Source organism: Arvicanthis niloticus, chromosome 30 (genome assembly GCF_011762505.2).
Source record: "Arvicanthis niloticus isolate mArvNil1 chromosome 30, mArvNil1.pat.X, whole genome shotgun sequence".
In the NCBI taxonomy this organism is placed as follows: domain Eukaryota; kingdom Metazoa; phylum Chordata; class Mammalia; order Rodentia; family Muridae; genus Arvicanthis; species Arvicanthis niloticus.
Genome location: NC_133438.1, coordinates 12,112,125 through 12,130,961, shown reverse-complemented (window position 1 = coordinate 12,130,961; position 18,837 = coordinate 12,112,125). Strand labels below are relative to the sequence as shown.

Sequence of the window (18,837 nt, the reverse complement as noted above, 5' to 3'; positions counted from 1 at the left end):
CCAGTGTATTATAGATATTATTCGAGTTTCTGTCAATCTGGATGAAATGTTGTGCAATGATTTTAAAATCTGTTCTTTAAGGTCAGGCAACCTGAATTCAGATGTAATTTTTCACATTTATAAACTGAATGGCCATTATTAAGTTGCTTAAATTCTAACATAAGTAGTCTTCATGTTAAAGTAATATAATATATATTTTAAGTTCACACTGAAATTTATAGAAACAGCCCTTCCTGAGGCTATGCCATATATTATGTAAAACAACCCATTATCTTTTTACTAACAATAAAAGTGTAAAATCTCATCAATAATCTTTATTTTAGGTTCAAATATCCATGTTTTTTTCTATGTTTAAAAATTAAAATGAAATTGGAATATATTCTAGATTCCTAGAAATTCAGGTTTACATTCATTTCAACTTAGGTTGTGATAGGATAGTTTAAAACGCAAGTGGTAGTTAATATTTCCAGTTTAGTTGGGTCTGGGTCCAACCAGGATGCACTCCTCTGGACACAGCTGTGAGAGATTAGCTCAGTTAGGTTAGCCTCTTTGAATATTTCTGAGGGATTTTAATTAAGTCATGAAGACCACCCAAAATGTGGGTGACACCACTACTCTGGGATGGGGTCCTGAAGTGAAGGAAAATAGAAAGTGAACCAAAACCAAATATGGGTCACCCCTGCTTCATGACTCTGATGTAACATGACCTTAAGCTCCCATTGTTGTGACCTTCCTACCGCCATGACTTAAATGAGCATAAACTTGAACTGTGAACCAAGTGAAATCACTGCTTCCTTGAGTTACTTTGTCTGTTATTTTATCACAGTAACAGGAAACATACCAAGACATATGTGGATATATACCTTTAATAATTGTATATTTAACCTATAAGAACCCAGCTGCGTGTTCTCAAATACAATGATCAAGGGTAAAAAAAAATAGAAAACAATGCATTTTTATATATTTTAAGTTGATTCAGCTTCTCTGATCATACTAAAGAATCCATTTGAATCAATATTTTCAAAGTAACATTTTTTTAATTTGTAAAATTATACCCATTTTGGGAGGCAGCACATATCAGAACTCCTATGTGGATTTCCGAGGACAACTAAAGGAATCTGTGCTGTCCATAATCCAGGGAAATGGAACTGAGTTAGCTTGTATTTATAACTACTGAGCTACATCACTAGTCTCTGACCAACTTTTTTTTTTATATAAAAACATGCCTAAAATTATTTAACCTAAGCCATTGTATCATAACAGAATACATATTATTGAAAAAAAAACAGTAGATGGGAGACTATATTTTTATTCAGTATTAAGAAAAATCACACAGGACACACTGATTGTATATATTAGAAAGAAATATGGAAATTCATCATACACAAGTTCAAATCATGCAGATATCTTTCTCCATGCATCTCCCTCCCATTGTCTGGTAACTAATGTAGAAAATTATGCTTCCTTATTCTTAAATTGCATTATAAGAATGAAAAATGTAACAAAAAGGTTAAGCAGTCATCTTGCCAGGATGCAGATATCCTGTATTTTACTAAAAAATCATGTCTTTCCTTTTACCAGATAACACTTGCAGAATCTCCTTGGTCCATTCTCCCTCAGTGACTCCTGAAGCAATTTAATCAGCCATCACTTCCAGATGACTAACTCAGAGAACATAAGAATATAGTCCATCCATTGGCCAGAACGGGACACTGGTGAATATATCCAAGACATCAGTTTTTCACTGAAATGTTAACTGATCAGGGGTCTTCCCGAACCCCAAAAGCTACTCAAACTAGTTTAGATTCTTTTACAGAAAGTTTACTTTCTAATTTTAATGCATATTCATTCCACAAAGGAAATACAAGGTATTTAGCTGAGCATGGCGGCGCATGCCTATAATTACAGAACTCTGGAGGGATCACTACGAGAAAGGCATGCTTCCTCCAGCAGCAAGTTAGTGGCCACCAGGACAATCAAGGGAGATCCTGTTGCAAGTAAAAATGGTGATATGAGAGTACCCTGACATTTTGTAGAGCTAGCTACAGGTAATTTAGGCATCAGCGTACAAGATGTAGGGTTATAAACTCCTTGATCATTCTGGCTTAGTCAGACTGTTGATCTCATCCAGCAATTCTGAATTCTAGTACATTTCCAAGTACAAGAAACCGAAGGTAATGGATTTTAACTTGTTTCCTAAGTCCTTTTTAATAAAAAAAAAATAACTCCCCATAGGAAAAATATGAGTAAGAATTGATCTGTAGCCTTGTGCTAAGGATTTTGTAAAGAAAACACACACCAGGTAATTTCTATGATATAACTGCAATAGTCCAGTGAGCACATCTGCCAAAGATGACCATAGAAGAAACCTTAAGGAACAAATGAGTTTACAGCAGAGAAGCAGAAATACTTCAGAAACAACACAATCAAACTACAGAGCTGCAAAGTGTTAAACAGTAACTAAAAGCAATTTAGAATTAGGACCTACGGATAAGAAACAGAGCTCTCAGAATCAGCAGGCCTGGAGAGCTGCCATAGAACCGATCATTAGAAAAAAAACACGTATCATGATTTCCAAAAGCGTACTATGGAATGCAATAACTTTTCTAATTAGGCCACAGAACAGTCAGGCAGATGTCAACTGCCAGAGAACTAAAAAGCTATCCATTATTTTTTATGATGTTAAAATGTCTTTGGTTCGTTACTTTTCTCATTACTGTGATCAAATACCAGACCAAAAGAAACAAAAGAGGAAGCTTACACTGGCTCACAGTTTAAGAAGGAATTCAGTCTATTATGGCCAGGAACCCATGGCAGGTAGAATGTGATGCAACCAGTTTCTTTGTACCCAGAGTATATAGATGAATGGATGGGACACAGGGCTGGGGTGTATAATCTCAGGCGCTCACCCAGTGAGCAGCTAATTCAAGTAAGGCTCCACTTTCTTAATCTTCTACAAGCTGTCAAAACAGCACGACCACTTAGAGATCAATTACTCAAATAAAGAAGTTTTGGGGAGATATTTCACATTCAAACAATATAGTCCTGTGTTATACAGTATCAAATTACAGAAAGCGTGATGAAAATCCCAGAGTTGTAATATTTCACCTCAGTGTTTCCAATCAAGCAGAGTCAAATATGGATGTTGTAATTACTTGCTCATCTGGAACCTATTATTTACTGGACAAACTAAATGCTGCTGCCATTCCAATACTTTCCTACCAGTTTGCTTTCTACTTTTTGCTTTTGTTCACAGAGGAATAACTTCCCAGTTTCCCTGGGTTAATGAGATATTCTCTCAAATTACAGCAATGAGATCGCTAGGCCCAGGTTTTCCTACCTGTATGGTATCACCTGATCGCATGTATTCATGGACACAAAGAGACTGTAACTTTAGATTTGACTTTCAACCGCTAGTCCAGCTGTTATAACAGTAAAGTTAACAGTACCCAGGGAAACAAGTAAGGGTGATGTTTAATGCAAACTAGCTTAGGGAAAATGTGATCACTTCCTATTATATTACAAAGCAATAAAATATTAAAAAGGACTCCTTGGGGAGATATTTAATGTATATTGATAAAGTTGATAGCCTGAGGAGTTGTATCTGAACCTAAGTACAATACAGTATTAAAAAAAAAATGTAGGCCAGCTATTTCCATCAAAACGATATAGAATATGAATATGATTGAGCTAGAATACATACTAGAATATGTATTCTGAAACTAGGCAACTCTGAGAAGAAAATCTATATTCTGCCTCATTTATTCCAACTATGTAGATTCTATTTTTAGTTTTTGATTTGTTTATTTTGTGTATATTAATGTTTACCTGAATGTATGTATTGCACCATGTGCCTGCCTATGGGTAGTTGTGAGAACATATAAATGCTGGAAACTGAACTGGGATCCTTGGTAAGGAAAGCAAATACTTGTAATCGTTGAGTTATCTCTCCAACTGTATACATGTGCATTGTTAAAGACTGTCTACCTATCTATCATCTATCTATCTATCTATATATCTATCTATCTATCTATCATCTATCACCCATCTATCTACCTACCTACCTATCTGTATATATAGTATCAAATTATACATTTATATGCATATATGCATATATGATATGTGTGTTATAGTAATATAAAATGAGTGGCTAATAATACAAGTGATGTCCAAAAATGTTAATATGATGGCAATAAGCATGATAGAGGCTCAGAATGCATTACAGGATTCTACGAGCACCTCAGTCTCAGTTCTAACTTGTATGCATTTTTTATGTATATAAAGTTTATTAGTACTAGTGAAAATAACGACATCCTCAAACAAATGACAAAAATCTCTTCTTGAGAATTCCCAAGTGAGATTCACAGAACTGCAAGAACAGAACAAAGTTTACACTCAGAAATACCTTACGGGACCGATGATGAAATTTACAGTAGCTGGGTCATGTGGATAGACAAGGCAACATAATGACAGGATCTGGACCAGAACACCAATTTCTCAGTTCTAGATATACTCCCTCTTTTCATCTACAGCATTGCCTGCCGTTCTCTGCTTCATCATATGTGCCTTTGGACAGGCAGAGGAACAAAATGCTGGTGTAAGTAGAGCAGCTACAGATACTGACCTAACAATGGATGGGATTAGTTTAAACAATAACTACATGAGAATTTATTTGAGTATGGAGAGTAGAGGAGAAATAGAAAAGAAGGAACTGTAGATAACAATTATCAGAAGCACTAGAGGAAATAATCTCCTCTTTTGTCCTGTTATCTTATTACTGCTATTTATTTTGTTACACCCGTATATTATATAAAACATAACAGGAAAAATTAACAAATTTATAAAATAAATTGAAAATGTTTGGATGAAAAAAAAAAACCACAGGAGATTTGCCTTCATGTCTACAGATCTCTCAATATACTGTTGGTCTTGCATCCTAAGTATTAAGGAAAGATAGCTAGCTTGAACAAAAGTTGGCATGCCCAAGGTTAAGCTGCAGTTAGTTTGGTGATGGGCCAAGAAAAAACCCAACAGATTGTTTAAACCTTATCCTAGAATACTGGCTATAATAAATGCTTATATGTCAAAACACAAGCTTTTGTCAGAACAGCAAGAGGAAAACCTGAGTGAATGAACATAACTTACCTCCAAGTTCTCTGAAAGAAGGTAAACAAATAAATACTGTGTTTTACCACTGTTCCCCCAAGCATTATTCTAAGCATGCAGGAGGGCGTTAAGAGCAGCTACAATCAATTAGATCTACTCAGAGATAAGTTCAAGCCCAAGAGTAGGAAAGTGCCTGAAGAAATTCTCCTGCAGCCAGTGCAATTTCAGAGAATGCCTATTTCTGCTAGGAGATACTATGGCCTATGTGTTGTTTTCAGTCAAAAGGACATTCCCAGCTTCAACCTTACTGAAAAAAAAAAGAGGCACTCCTGCACTTGCTAACAAGAACAACTAGGAAACAGGATAAGCCGAGTATAAAGTTACTTAGCAAGCACATGCTAGCAAGGCCAGTTTGAAACTCTACCAACTATAAATGTGAAGGGAAATAAAAGATTGAAGATGGCATTGTTCCTCGAGGTGAGGAACAGAAAGAATTAGGCACGCTCTCAATTCTATATGGAAAACTTCTGTCTCAAGCTAGGCAGAAGAGAAGAGTACTATCCAAGGCTGACCAGTCCATTTAAAGACCAATAAACAGGGAGGCAGGGCACCAGGAAGAAAGCTAAAAAAAGGACATTTTTATGGGTCTGATTAGGGAAGTGAGTCTAAGGTAGCTGCACCAAAGGGGCCTGACTTGTGACTCCGGCAGCAATCTTGTGGCAAAATATTTCAGGACGTTTTCAACCCAGAGAAATGTATAAAAATATTGAAGTTAATTCAACAAATTAACACCAAACTTCTAACGGACGGAATCTCCTCAGCTCTGAAATCAGAGATACTCACTTTTCATCACATATGTGCAGTGTTTGTTAGGGAAAAAAAAAAGAAACAAATGTAAAGATTTGCTTTATTTCTATTGAGGGAAGGAATAGGATAGATATAACTGTTATCCAATCTGCTGTCCACTGTGTACACACATACCCACATACATACATGTGAAACCAAAAGTTTCCCCCCCAAAAAGAAAAACCACCCTCAAACTGTACCAATACTTCATATTTTGACCAAAAGAATAGATCCTGGGAAGACAGATCCTAGAAAGAAGTGCAAAATGCAAAATCAAATGATGAGAAATGCTGAGCAAATAGCATCATTAATATACAAAATATTTATACTACTGAATTAATAAAGGGTGATGTTCTCCATATCTATAAAGCTTTGGAACAACAGAGATGACTGTTAAATGTAGTCCATGCCAGCTTCCAAAACCCAAAGGATTTTAGTTAGCTTCATTTTTCGATGCTTCATCAAAATTTTCTACAAGACATGGAACATCACCATCCTCTTCATCAATGTCTTCTGGCTTGGGTGCTTTACTAACCAATTCTTGTTGTGGGAACTGCTCAGGTAACTTTCTAAGGCTCATTAGCTGTCTGTACCAAGCTGACTTAATATTCCAGGAAGCATTTCTGTGATTGGTCTGGCTTCTGCATGACCAGTAACTGCAAAGGTGTTAGTGTAGAGATAAGTTTAGACTCTGGGATTGTTGGAATGAAAAACTGTTCCACCGTCTTTAATCGTGTTCACCCCTTCAATACCAGCTGTATTGTTCACAGCCAGTTTCTTTAGTGAACTCTGAAGCTTGTTATCATCAGCCGTAACTGTCCTATGTACCACCTTCTTCTTCCTGCGAGCTGTCCCCTTTCCACCTGTCTGGACCTGAGCTTGAAGTTTGGCTAACTTTTCTTGATTCATGCTGTTGGTAAATTGGGTGTCTTCAGAATCCCAAACAGAAATCTAACCACCTGTATGCATTCTGTTCATGAATATGTACTTGAAACAAAGAAACCTCTAATATCTAAAAAAAATGTCAAATTAATATGTCAGTGTTGCATTTTGAAGAAGAATGGCCCTCACAGGGTCATATGTTTCAACGCCTGGTCCCCAGTTAGTGAAACTTTTAGGAAGGATTGCGAGGTTTGATATACATAGCAGATTAAGAGGTGGTGCAGCTCTTAGCCATTTCTCCAGGACCATGTCTTTCTACTTGCCACTATACTCCTTCCCCTCTGTAACTATAAGCCTGTCTCCAACTAATTGTTTTCTCTTATAAGTTGTCTTGGTCATCGTGTCTCCCTTCCACAATAGAGCAGCAACTAAGACAGTTAGTGTGAACATATATGAGAAGCAGGAACGTTTAAACTTATATAGCAGGTAAATTCTTCTTCAGGTAAATTCTGTGATTCATAATTCCACAGACTTTTTACATGAATTGACACCATACATACAGTATAGCAACTTTGAACCATGATGATTACCAAGGATGATCCCCTAAAGAGTCTAAATATGTTTAGTGCCACCAACCAATAAATTTAATCAAATGGTTTTTAATAGCTTAATTTCATAGATAAATGAGTGGAAATTTATAGAACTAGTTATAACTATATTAATAATGTATGAACACAACTTTAAGCACACATATTTAGATAATTAAAATAGTGCACTATTGCAGAATAGCTCTTACATAATAAACATAGCAGGACATCTAGACATAGGACTGAGAAGATGAAAATGTTTCTTCACTGTTGATTGTTAGAAAGAATCACCATCTGTGACACAAATTTGGTGTAGAACTCACTATGTAGCACAGGCTGATCTGGGACATGTACTGATTATCTGCCCCCTCCCAGTAAGTTCAGGGTTTATAGATGGGAGACACCAGCATATTTGTCTTAAGCATCCAAGTAGGTCTGTTTGCTTCTAAACTTTATATTTTTAATTATTGTAATATATACACACATACATATGTCAGGATAAACTGATGTGGTATATATACATTTTTTTTTCTATCACAGTGTGGCAAGATTTAAAACTAAAGGATAAAAAACAGGAGCCAGCACATTTGACTGACTTGGCTTGCATGCCAGCACCAGTGGTCCTCCTTATTGAAGCTAAAATTCCAACAAAGCAAAAAACCTTATCTTCTATCTTCCATACCGCCTATCTCCCATCCTTATTCTTGATAGTGAGCAAAAGAGAATATGAAACATATACATTCCTATAGATTTGTATTCTTTGACTAGTTTTGGAACTAATATACAGACAGTATTTCTAAGAAACATAAACCAATTGAATATATCAACATCCTCAACTTTGTACATCACATTGTAAAAATATCTTTCTGAATTTGGTAAGAAATACAAAATATTTAAAGAAACCAAATGACAAAAATCTAAAACTCAAATAATTTCAATATATAAGTAGAAATGTATAATAAATACTAAATGCCTAAGTTCTCTGATGTCTTGTTACATTTATTGTGTAAGAGCTATTCTGCAATAATGCACCATTTTTATTATCTAAACATGTATACTTAATGTTGTGTTCATACTGTATCATCAATGTAGTTATAACTACCCATGTCTGTAGCATACTAACAATGTCTTCCATCATGTTAACAAAAACAATAATAATACCAACTAACATTTCACTGAGGTTGACTATAGCTAGCCCAGGTACTATTTTTGTTATTTTATACTTACCACATTATTTAATGGTCATAATAATCTTACAAAATAGAAGATACGCATATACTCCTGGTACATGGCTAGGAATATGTATCCTGCATATGAAGTATACTGAAAGGGTTTAGAGCTAATTCTTGTAATTATTGCATTGCTCTTTATTTCGACTACCTCAGCAGCATGATTACAACAAAAGGTACAGAAAATCTATAGCTACAGAAAACAGAGATTCCTCTCACCTGGGACTATATGTTCTTAGAGTTATATGTTCATTCTCTTCATATGGATAAGCGATATGCAGAGAAGTAGGAGGTCAGACAGATGGATAGACAGAAAAAAAATATTAAATCAAACATGAATTAGTGAATTTAGTCAGGGAGGGGGAACTCAACAACTTCAAGTGAAATTTAAAATTTCCCAGAGGGAATCCTGCAGCTAAGAACTATACATTTATAACATTTAAGCAGATGAGAATTAGGGGCTATAAGATTTAAGAATTCATACTGGCAGGAAGCCTCAAGCCGAGATGATAAAAGAAAACAAAATGATGCAAATTTAAGTGGGTTAAATAGAGAGAAAATCAGTAGGGGGGAATCTTTAATCAAGCCAAAACTGTGAGGAGAATAGAGGTTGATGATGTGTAAATGGTTAACAATTTTATATCTACTGAGATCAGCTCTATTCAGGTGATTTTTTTCTCAGTTTTTAAGTTCTTGGTAGCTTAATCTGTTAAAGCAAGAATATGTAGGGTTGTAGGAATCATTCACATTCCACGTGAAGAAATAAGTTGATTTAAAACACTCAAGATTTAAAAAGCTGAAGGGAAATTTAAATATCATCATCAGACCACACCAAATGAAAATCAAAAGAGGAACAAAAAGAGGTTAATTAAGCTTGCTTTCATCACTCTAAATGTCACTGACATAATCTTGAATAAGACAATTATTTAGAGGCAGGGTGTGAAGTGCGACATAGAAGCTAATTTGGAATGTCCCCAGAGGAAAGGACTTCAGAAAATAATGCGTCTCTAGGCATTTCCTTTAGAGAAACAAACACAAAAGAGATCAGTAAAGACAATGAACTATGTTCATCACTAAAACATTTTACAGAAAATAATTTATCACATACACTCTAAACCTCTGATCATCTCTGTATGTTCTAATTAGATTTGGAGATAAGGACAATCACAAACATAATCTTCTTAACTTAACACTCCTGGAGAAAGGCACAGAATATGGCTAATTAGAATTTCAACTTTTTGAATTGTTAAGACATCTACTAAGAACACAGGCTTCTCACGGGCTTTGTTGGAAGGTAACTTGAATGCAGCCGATTATGTGTTCCGTGAGAAGATGAAAAAAGATGGAGTCAGTTTCTACCACTTGGAAACATCTGAGTCACATGGCAAACAAACGTGATGAATATTAAACCATGTTAAAAATATATTATAAAGTGGATTTTAAGGAAAATGAGTGTGGGGGAAATTGAAAATTCAAAAATATGGAGTTTTAAGTAAACGTAAGTTAGTAACCATCAATTGTCTGATTGTGGGATGACTGATGGTAAGAGTTTGAGATAAGAAGGGATGGAAGATGTGGATCATACAGGAAAGACAAAGTAAACACTTAAATACATTCAAAAGCCTTTAGATTGGCAGATCTGCTTGGGAAAATTGCTTAAGTGTATTAGTCAATGGGACAGTGACAACAATGATTCTGAAGGAGGAGATTTAGGCCAAGGAAACCAGACAGCAGTCTTCCGCTCTGGAGTAACAGAGAGCATGCTGGGTTGTTTTGAATGTGATCTACTGAGGGTATTAAACTTTTATGATTTTGGATATAAATACATATGCTCAGAAGAATTTACAGTTATTCATCTTACAATGGTTTATAACTATCATTAACCAACAAAATCCTGTGTGCCAGCAGCGTGTTCAATAATCCCATTGAATTCTTCTTATAACTCCACGGAATATACACTGTGTATTCAAACAGTGTGTGTGTGTGTGAGTGTGTGTGTGTGTGTATATACATATATAATAATAGTTCACCACAGAGTATGTGCCAGTAATATGCTAATATGCTGAGCATTTTATGAGTGCCATATGACCTAACCCTGCAGTAGTATAACCTTAATATGGTTTCACAGAGCTGAAAAGAAGGCATTGTTATTAGGGGCAGATCCTGACCAAAAGATAATTATATAGATTTCTGAATATGTAGCCTGTATTATAGCTAATAAAAAAAGTCTCATAACTTGGCACCTGAGTAAAACTAGGATGTAATTGAAAAAACAAAACCTAGTCTGTCTCTGTCTCTGTCTCTCTCTCCACCCCCCCCCTCTCTCTGTCTCAGAAACCATCATTTGTCAACAGCTCCACAGTAAGAGATAGTAATCTTTGAGATGCTATCCTATCTATGCTGGGATTTGGGTTAGTTTGATCTTGGGGAAGCATAATCTTGTGCACACAGTCAATGCTGCTCTAAGTTTGTATGTATAGTGGCCCCAGCAACCAGAGTATACATGGAGAGTCCCATGGCTCCAGCTGCATATGTAGCAGAGGATGGCCTTGTTGGACATCAATGGCGGGGAGAGGCCCTTGTTCCTGGAAAGGCTCCATGCCCCAGTGTAGGGGAATGACAGGGTGGGGGAGGCAGGAGTGGGTGGGCAGGTAGGTGAGCACCCTCATAGAAGCAAGAGGAGGAAGGATGAGATAGGGGGTTCTGGAAGGGAAACCAGAAAAGAGGATAACATTTTAAATATAAATAAATAAATAAATTATCCAATAAAAAAAAAGTGAAAACAAGGGAACTCCAATGTCAAAAAAGAAGCTATCATTGTACAAAAATGTCTCAATATTTGAAACTCTGTGTTTTCAGCACAATAGCAATCACCATGTGATCTGACCACTGTGGTCTGGCCAAATGAATGAAAGCTTTCTCATCGCTTAGAAAAGATAAGTACTCACTAGTTGTTCAGACAGTAGGCATTATTGCTTCCTAAAAACTATTATACCATATTGTCCAAGTGATTGAACTCAGAAAGTTTATGTCCCACCTCAAAACCACACACCTGCTATTTGTAGTTGAAATTTGAAATTCTGATGCAGGAATATTTTATGATTATAGAACCTCTCATTTCTTTCCTTATGCCTCACTGAAACTTTGATACACACTTATCCACTCTGCATAAAACTCAAGTCCAAGTGGATCAAAGGCATCAACAAAAACTAGATACACTGAACCTGATAGAAGAAAAAAGGAGAATGGCCTGAAATGTATTAGCACAGGAGATGACTTTTTGAATTAAATATGGGTAGCACAGTCACTGAGATCAACAATTAATAAACAGGACCTCACCAAACTGATAAGTTTCTATCAGGCAAAGGGCTACATCAATTGTGAAAAATGTCAGCATACAAAATTGGAAACAATTTTTACCAACTCTACATCCAATAAAGGATGAATATTCAAAATATATAAAGAACTCAAGAAACTGGATATGCAAAAACAAACAAATACCCCCCCCCCAAAAAAAAAAAAAAAAAAACCCTAACAAACCAACTTAAAACATGAGATTCAGGTCTAAACAGAATTCTCCTTAAAAGAATCTCAAATGGCTGAGAAGGACTTAAAGAAATGTTCAATATCCTTAGCCATTAGAGAAATGCAAATTAAAAGTATTTCAAGATTTCATCTTATACCAATCAAAAAGGCTAAGGTTAAAAACCCAAGTGACAGTTCATGCCGGTGGGGATGTTGAGCAAGCAGAAGAGACCTCCATTGCTGGTGGAAGTACAAACTTCTGTAGACATTTTAGAAATCAATATGGAAGTTCCTTTAAAAACTGAGAATCAATCTACCTGAAGACCCAGCTATATGACTCTTGGGCATATACCCAAAGGATACAACCTACCATAAGGACAGGTGCTCAAATTTGTTCACTGCGGCTCTGTTTATAATGAGAACCTAGAAACAACCTAAATGTCTTTCAATAGAAGAATGGATAAAGAAAATGTGGTACATTTACACAGTAGTATATTACTTAGCTATTTTAAAATATAACATCATGAAGTTTGCAGGTAAATAGATAGAACTAAAAAAAAAAATTCAGGGTGGGGCAACCCCAGATTAGAAAGATAAAGTTGGTGTGTATTATCTTATAAGTGGGTTTTAGCCATTGAGTAAATGATAACTAATCTACAGTTCATAGACCCAGAGAAGTTAGGTAAAGAGAATAGGTCTGGTGGAGGAGAGGGATCTCCCTAGGAGAGTGAAATAGAATAGATTTTATAGGCAATTTGAGGGTAGGTAGGAATGAGAGCAGAGCCATTAGGTAGGGGTGGGAAATGGGGTGGAGGAAGAGCGGTCATGAATTAGGAGGCTATGGGAATTGATGTGGAAACTAAGAGCAGTGGAAACTTTCTGAAATGTTTGAAGATGATTCCAATGAGAACTCCAGGTAAAGAGAAATATAGAGTATCAACTGGCCATTTATTGTTACCAGGTGATGTACCAGGTTGAATTCAATTGAGTTGTTAGCCAAGGGCATCCCATTGAAATTATCAACCAACCCAGGATCTTACTAAAACAAAGGGTTGCTTTCTACAAACTCATAATGTGCAGAGACTGAGTGGAAGGCTTGGCAATGCTGAGGACAATCCCCACTCAATTCATTGAACACAGAGAACTAGAGCTGGGGCCTACATGAAACTTCCCCCACCCCTACATTCTAGTTTGTTTGGTGATGCTAGAAGGTAGTTTTCAGGCTACTGAAAATCGAAAGATGGATACCAATCCAATCTCTAAACCTTTTACCTAGAATCTGTCCTGTCTGCAAAATATGCTAGGGCAATGTAATACAAAAGTTGTGGGAATAGCCAACCAATATTTGATTTGACTTAAGGCCCACTCTGTAAGATAAAACCCACACACTACACCACTTGGGTGAGCAAGAACCAAGGACTTGATAGCCCAGAGACCTTGGGTAAATCCAAGCAGTACCTGTATAAAAATACATTTCAATTTAAACATGACTCCTAAAGGTATTCTACTATACTCATAGAGGAGTACGTGATCCAGTCATCATTACAGAGGCTTCCCCTAGCAGCAAATAGGAACAGATACAGAGGAGCACAGTCAAATATTATGTGGAGAGAGTCTAATGGGATCAAATTCCTCCCCTCACACCCCAGAGAATCCCACAGAAAAGGAGACTGAAAGAGTGTAAAGGCCAGAAGTGATGGAGGCCCTCTGAATCAACTAGACAAGGCAAGGCACATATGTGCTCATGGACGCTTACGCAGCACACAAGGGCCTACACAGGTCTCTATCCTGTCCTCTGTCTATTTATTACTGTTATTAGCTTCATATTCTTACGAAACTCCTGACAAGTATAAGGAGTGAGTTTCTGACTCTTGTGCCTGGTCTTGGGACTCTTCTCCTATTCTTGTATTGCAATGTCCAACTTTATATGATAGTTTTTGCTTCAGCTTACAATATTTTATTTTTTTCATGCTTGGTTTTTATCTCTTAGAAGCCTGTTCTATTTTAATGAGACGCAGAAAGAGAGTGGATTACAAGAGGGGGTAGAGGAGTTAGGAAGGTACTTGGAGGAGTAGAGAGAGGATATATTGTGTGATTAATAATCTATTTTCAGACAAGATGCTGGTGTGGCAGTTCCTTGGGAGATCTGAGCTTCAACTGACCAATGCAGATTGTGGATGCTTGGAGCCAACCGTAAGATTCAGCTCAGGGAACCTGGTGGGAGGAGCTGGTACAAGGACTGGAAGAGTGGAGTGGGACTGAAACCCCATTGGAAGAACAACATAGGCTTTCCTGACCACCCAGTTCTCCCAGAGACAAGATCACCAACCAAGGAGTGTACAGGGAGGGATCCACAGCTTCAGATACATATGTAGCAGAGGATGGCCTTGTCTGACAACAGTGAGAGGGGAGGCCCTTGGTCCTGGGGAGGTTTGATGCCCCAGTGTAGGGAGATCCAGGAGCTGTGGGTCTGGAGACGATATGTGGGTGGGGGGCACCCTCATATAGGCAAAGGGAAGGGGGTATGGTGGATGTGGGTTAGGGATTTGGTAGAGGGGTAACCAGGAAGTGGCTATCATTTGAGATGTAAACAAATGGGATGATTGATTTTTTTTAAATCTTTTTTCAATAAAACAAAAAATTAAAAAGATGGAGAGAAGGCAGCTAACATGATATAAATGCACAAAACATACACTAGGCAGTGTGTGTGTGTGTGTGTGTGTGTGTGTGTGTGTGTGTGTGTGTGTTTTACAAGTTGTTTAAGAAGAGAGACCTTGGACATGACACATTTTGTTACAATGATCATTTTCCAAATTTACTCTATGTGATGCGGATTGTATTGAATCTGTAGATTGTTTTTGGCAAGATGGCCATTTTTGCTCTAATAATCCTGCCAATCCATGAGCATAGGAGATCTTTGCATCTTCTGAGATCTTCGATTTCTTTCTTCAGAGACTTGAAGTTCTTGTCGTCCCAATATTTTACTTGCTTGGTTAGACTCACACCAAAGTATTTTATGTTATTTGTGACTCTTGTGAAGGGTGTCATTTCCATAATTTCTTTCTCAGCCTGTTTATCCTTTGAGTATAGGAAGGCTACAGATTTGTTTGAGTTGGTTTTATATCCAGCCACTTTTCTGAAGTTGTTCATCAGGTTTAGGAGTTCTCTGGTGGAAATTTTAGGGTCACTTAAATACTATCATACCATCTGCAAAAACTGAAATTTTGACTTCTTTCTTTTCTATTTGTATCCCTTTGACTTTCTTTTGTTGTCTAATTGCTTTGGCTAGGACTTCCAGTACTATATTGAATAGGTAGGGTGAGAGTGGGCAGCCTTGTCTAGTCCCTGATCTTAGTGGGATTGCTTCAAGTTTCTCTCCATTTAGTTTGATGTTGGCTACTGGTTTTCTGTATATTGCTTTTACTGTGTTTAGGTATGGGCCTTGAATTCCTGATCTTTCCAAGACTTTTAACATGAAGGGATGTTGAATTTTGTCAGATGCTTTCTCAGCATCTAGTGAGATGATCCTGTGGGTTTTTTTTCTTTGAGTTTGTTTATATAGTGGATTACATTGATGGATTTCCAAATATTCATGGACACTTTGACATCTCTGCATCAGCTTTGTGTCTTGATTTGCTTGTATGGGGAAGGAGAAAGAAAGGCAATCTAGACAGACACCGAGCCAGCATACACTTGTAAACACTTGGAAGGCTTGCTTTGGATTACCTATTGATACCAGACGTATACAAAAAGCCCAAGCAACATACTCTGTTGGAGGAAAATAAGGCAAACCAGGAGGATTAGATGAAGAGGACAAGGAAGACAATGTGGACAATGTCTAGGACAAGGACAACAAGCAGATCAGGAGGACCAGAAGGAGGAAGGAAAGGTGATGGCATCCCAAAAAGATAAGAGAAAGAAAGCCAGTGAGAAGCAAAATTAAAAAGAGAGAGAGATTCTTTATAAAAGCCACTGGGAAATGGAATAAAGGCACAAGGAACTGGAAATGTGTGGGAATATCCTGGTTTTACTCTATAGCCTTAGAGATTACCATGGTATTTAACTTGCTTTTAGACTAGCCTGAAGCTTTTGATTCTCCTCCCTAGATCTTTCAAGTGCTGAGATTAAATGTAAGCAAATTGCATTCTCAGCTTTTATTTAAATCATTTGGAAAAGTTCACTATTCTACAATGAGCGCATGAATTAGTGCCTCCTTCACATCACCAGAGATGGGTCCTAGGCATATTAATTGGTTTGTTTTCGAATCAGTTCATTTAAAGAGGATTTAGATGGCATTGGATAGGGAGCATGAGGAGAGTTGAGAGGCATACAAGAAGAGTTGGAAGTGGCAGAGGGAATAGGAAATGATATAAATTTGGTACTCATGCATAAAGTTCTTGATATGCTGATTAGACTATATTTTAAACCAGTTGATTTGTCACTATCAATTTGCTGTATAACACTGGTTTCTTCAGAAAATCAGGGCACCATTCCAGCGTTACAGAGCCAGAAAGTAACCCTGACACTGAAACTTACCTCTGTGATACAATGAAATGACTTTACCAAAAAGTGTTTAATTATATTTTACATGTGAACTTCAGTTCATTGTCTCATCATAATCTTTTGCATAAACAAGTACCAGAAAGGGCTAAGGAAATATCTAGTACAATAGTGGGAGTATTTAGAATAGCTAGTAATTGTGTCCAATGTGAGCCTCCTGAGAGTATTTTTTTCGTTAAGTTTGTAGTGATCCATATAACACTAATGGCCTATAAGAATGCAAATCACCATAGATAAAAGTGTTGAGATATGATATTCATTTTACATTTCAGAAACAATAGCACTGAGTCTGCTGAATGAATACAGATCAACAAGGATGGAGATGGCAGTGACTTTAACTTTGTATATGAACCTCGGACAAAATTAACTTGCTGACAAATGAGTTTTTGAAATAACTTCCTCTCCTGATAATTAAGAGTAGAATTGATAAGCTCTTTTAAATCCTCATTCCAAAATTATTATTTATTAAACACAAAGAAGAGCTAATTTATAGAGTTTTAAACATAGAAAATTTCAAGGATGGGAGAGATTCTTGCTCTCTTTCCACAAATATTTAAAATGTTTCCTGGCCCTAAATTGTTCCTCAATTTATGATTTTTGCACAAACATTTTAGTATACTTCATTTGAGATACACATGAAATAATATTATCTTTAGTTTGTACATGAAGAAATGGAAGCCAATAAGAATTTTCCACATGACCAGAAAACCAAGCCAGACAACCCAGATCTGGGAATTGAGCATGGGTCTTTGTCTGCCAATGAAGAAGGTCACTCCTTAAATATTTTTCAAGTTTACTTACTTTCTCACTAAGAACTCCAATAGAGACAGATTCTCTGCCCATAATATCTGATAATAGTAGCCCATGACTCTATTTCAATATATTTTTGTTAAATATCAAAATCTGGGGCATTTCATTTCAATTTCATGGAAGTTATACGTCTCATAATCCTTCAGAAATACATCTGTGGGAAATTTGTAGATTTGTAGTTCACTACTTTCCCTGGAAAAAAATCCTCACTGCCACAGAGATGTGAATCCCAACTGACAAGCATAAAATACTTTCCTGAAATGTAATCATAATGGGTTTTAATGAGACAAAATCTTCTGTGTTTGCTTTCCTATAATACATGTCAGCTTCTCCCTACAAAATACCCCATTTACAGCATTAGCAATTTTCTTACAAAATACATGCAGAAATTCACAAGTATAAACCTGGTGTGAGCTACCCTGTAACAAATTTTAAAATCCTTGAAAGAATATTATGCTGCATTTTCCTGCCATGCTTCGCTTCTTGTTGGAGACGCTTAGCAAGATTAGCAAAATTTTAAGCATAGCAATTTAAAAAAAAAATTGTTTTGTTCCGTGTGGATGGAAGACAATCTTTGTAAATTCTTCCCCATTCTCCTCAAGCAAACTTTCTCTAACAACCAAAAATCATCTTGTATGATTACAGCACAATTACTTTGACTTCATTTCTAACTATGCCAATTCATATTTGATATCTGTCTCCTGATTTCTGTAAGTGGGTAGAGTGCTCATTCATTTCCTCACAGAATACACTGGATGAGATGAGACAGCCCATAAAATAAACATTTTCGAGTCTCTCAGGTATTATGAAAAATATAAGAATAATACTACCTAAGCAATTTTGACAGGGAAATAAGCTATTTGGGCCTAAGGTATGAGAAATAATAAGTATCTAAAGTTACAGGAGTTAATTTCCGTAATCCATTCTTACTGTTTTCCGTCTTTTGGAAAGGAATGTTCTCATAATTATTCAAACTTGAGTATGAGATAACCGAAAAATCACTAACTCCATTTAACTCCAGGTATAGGAAATTTAATCTGGTAGCCAGTTTCTGCCTCCATCTGTGCTCATGTAAGTTCCTGTTGCTCAAAAGACGATAAGCAAATTTAGCTCTGCATAATTTCTTTAATTGTGAATAGTAAGACAAATTTCGATAGAAACTTGTGATCTGATTTTAATGTAATTTTGGACTCAAATAGGAAGAACAGAACTAATAAACAGAACAAGTTTAAACTGGATCAACTAATATAAATTCTGGCTCAATTTCATAATCTAAATTAGCCTTAAAATGT

The 18,837-nt window shown here is 36.5% G+C and overlaps 1 protein-coding gene and 1 pseudogene across 3 annotated transcripts in view; both read right to left on the bottom strand.

Annotated features, from left to right (window-relative positions):
* The window catches only part of Nkain2 (sodium/potassium transporting ATPase interacting 2), a 978,239-nt gene that overhangs the window by 667,003 nt on the left and 292,399 nt on the right, over positions 1–18,837 (bottom strand). The window lies entirely within an intron of this gene.
* Positions 6,364–6,861, bottom strand: LOC143440693 (transcription factor BTF3 homolog 4 pseudogene; annotated as a pseudogene).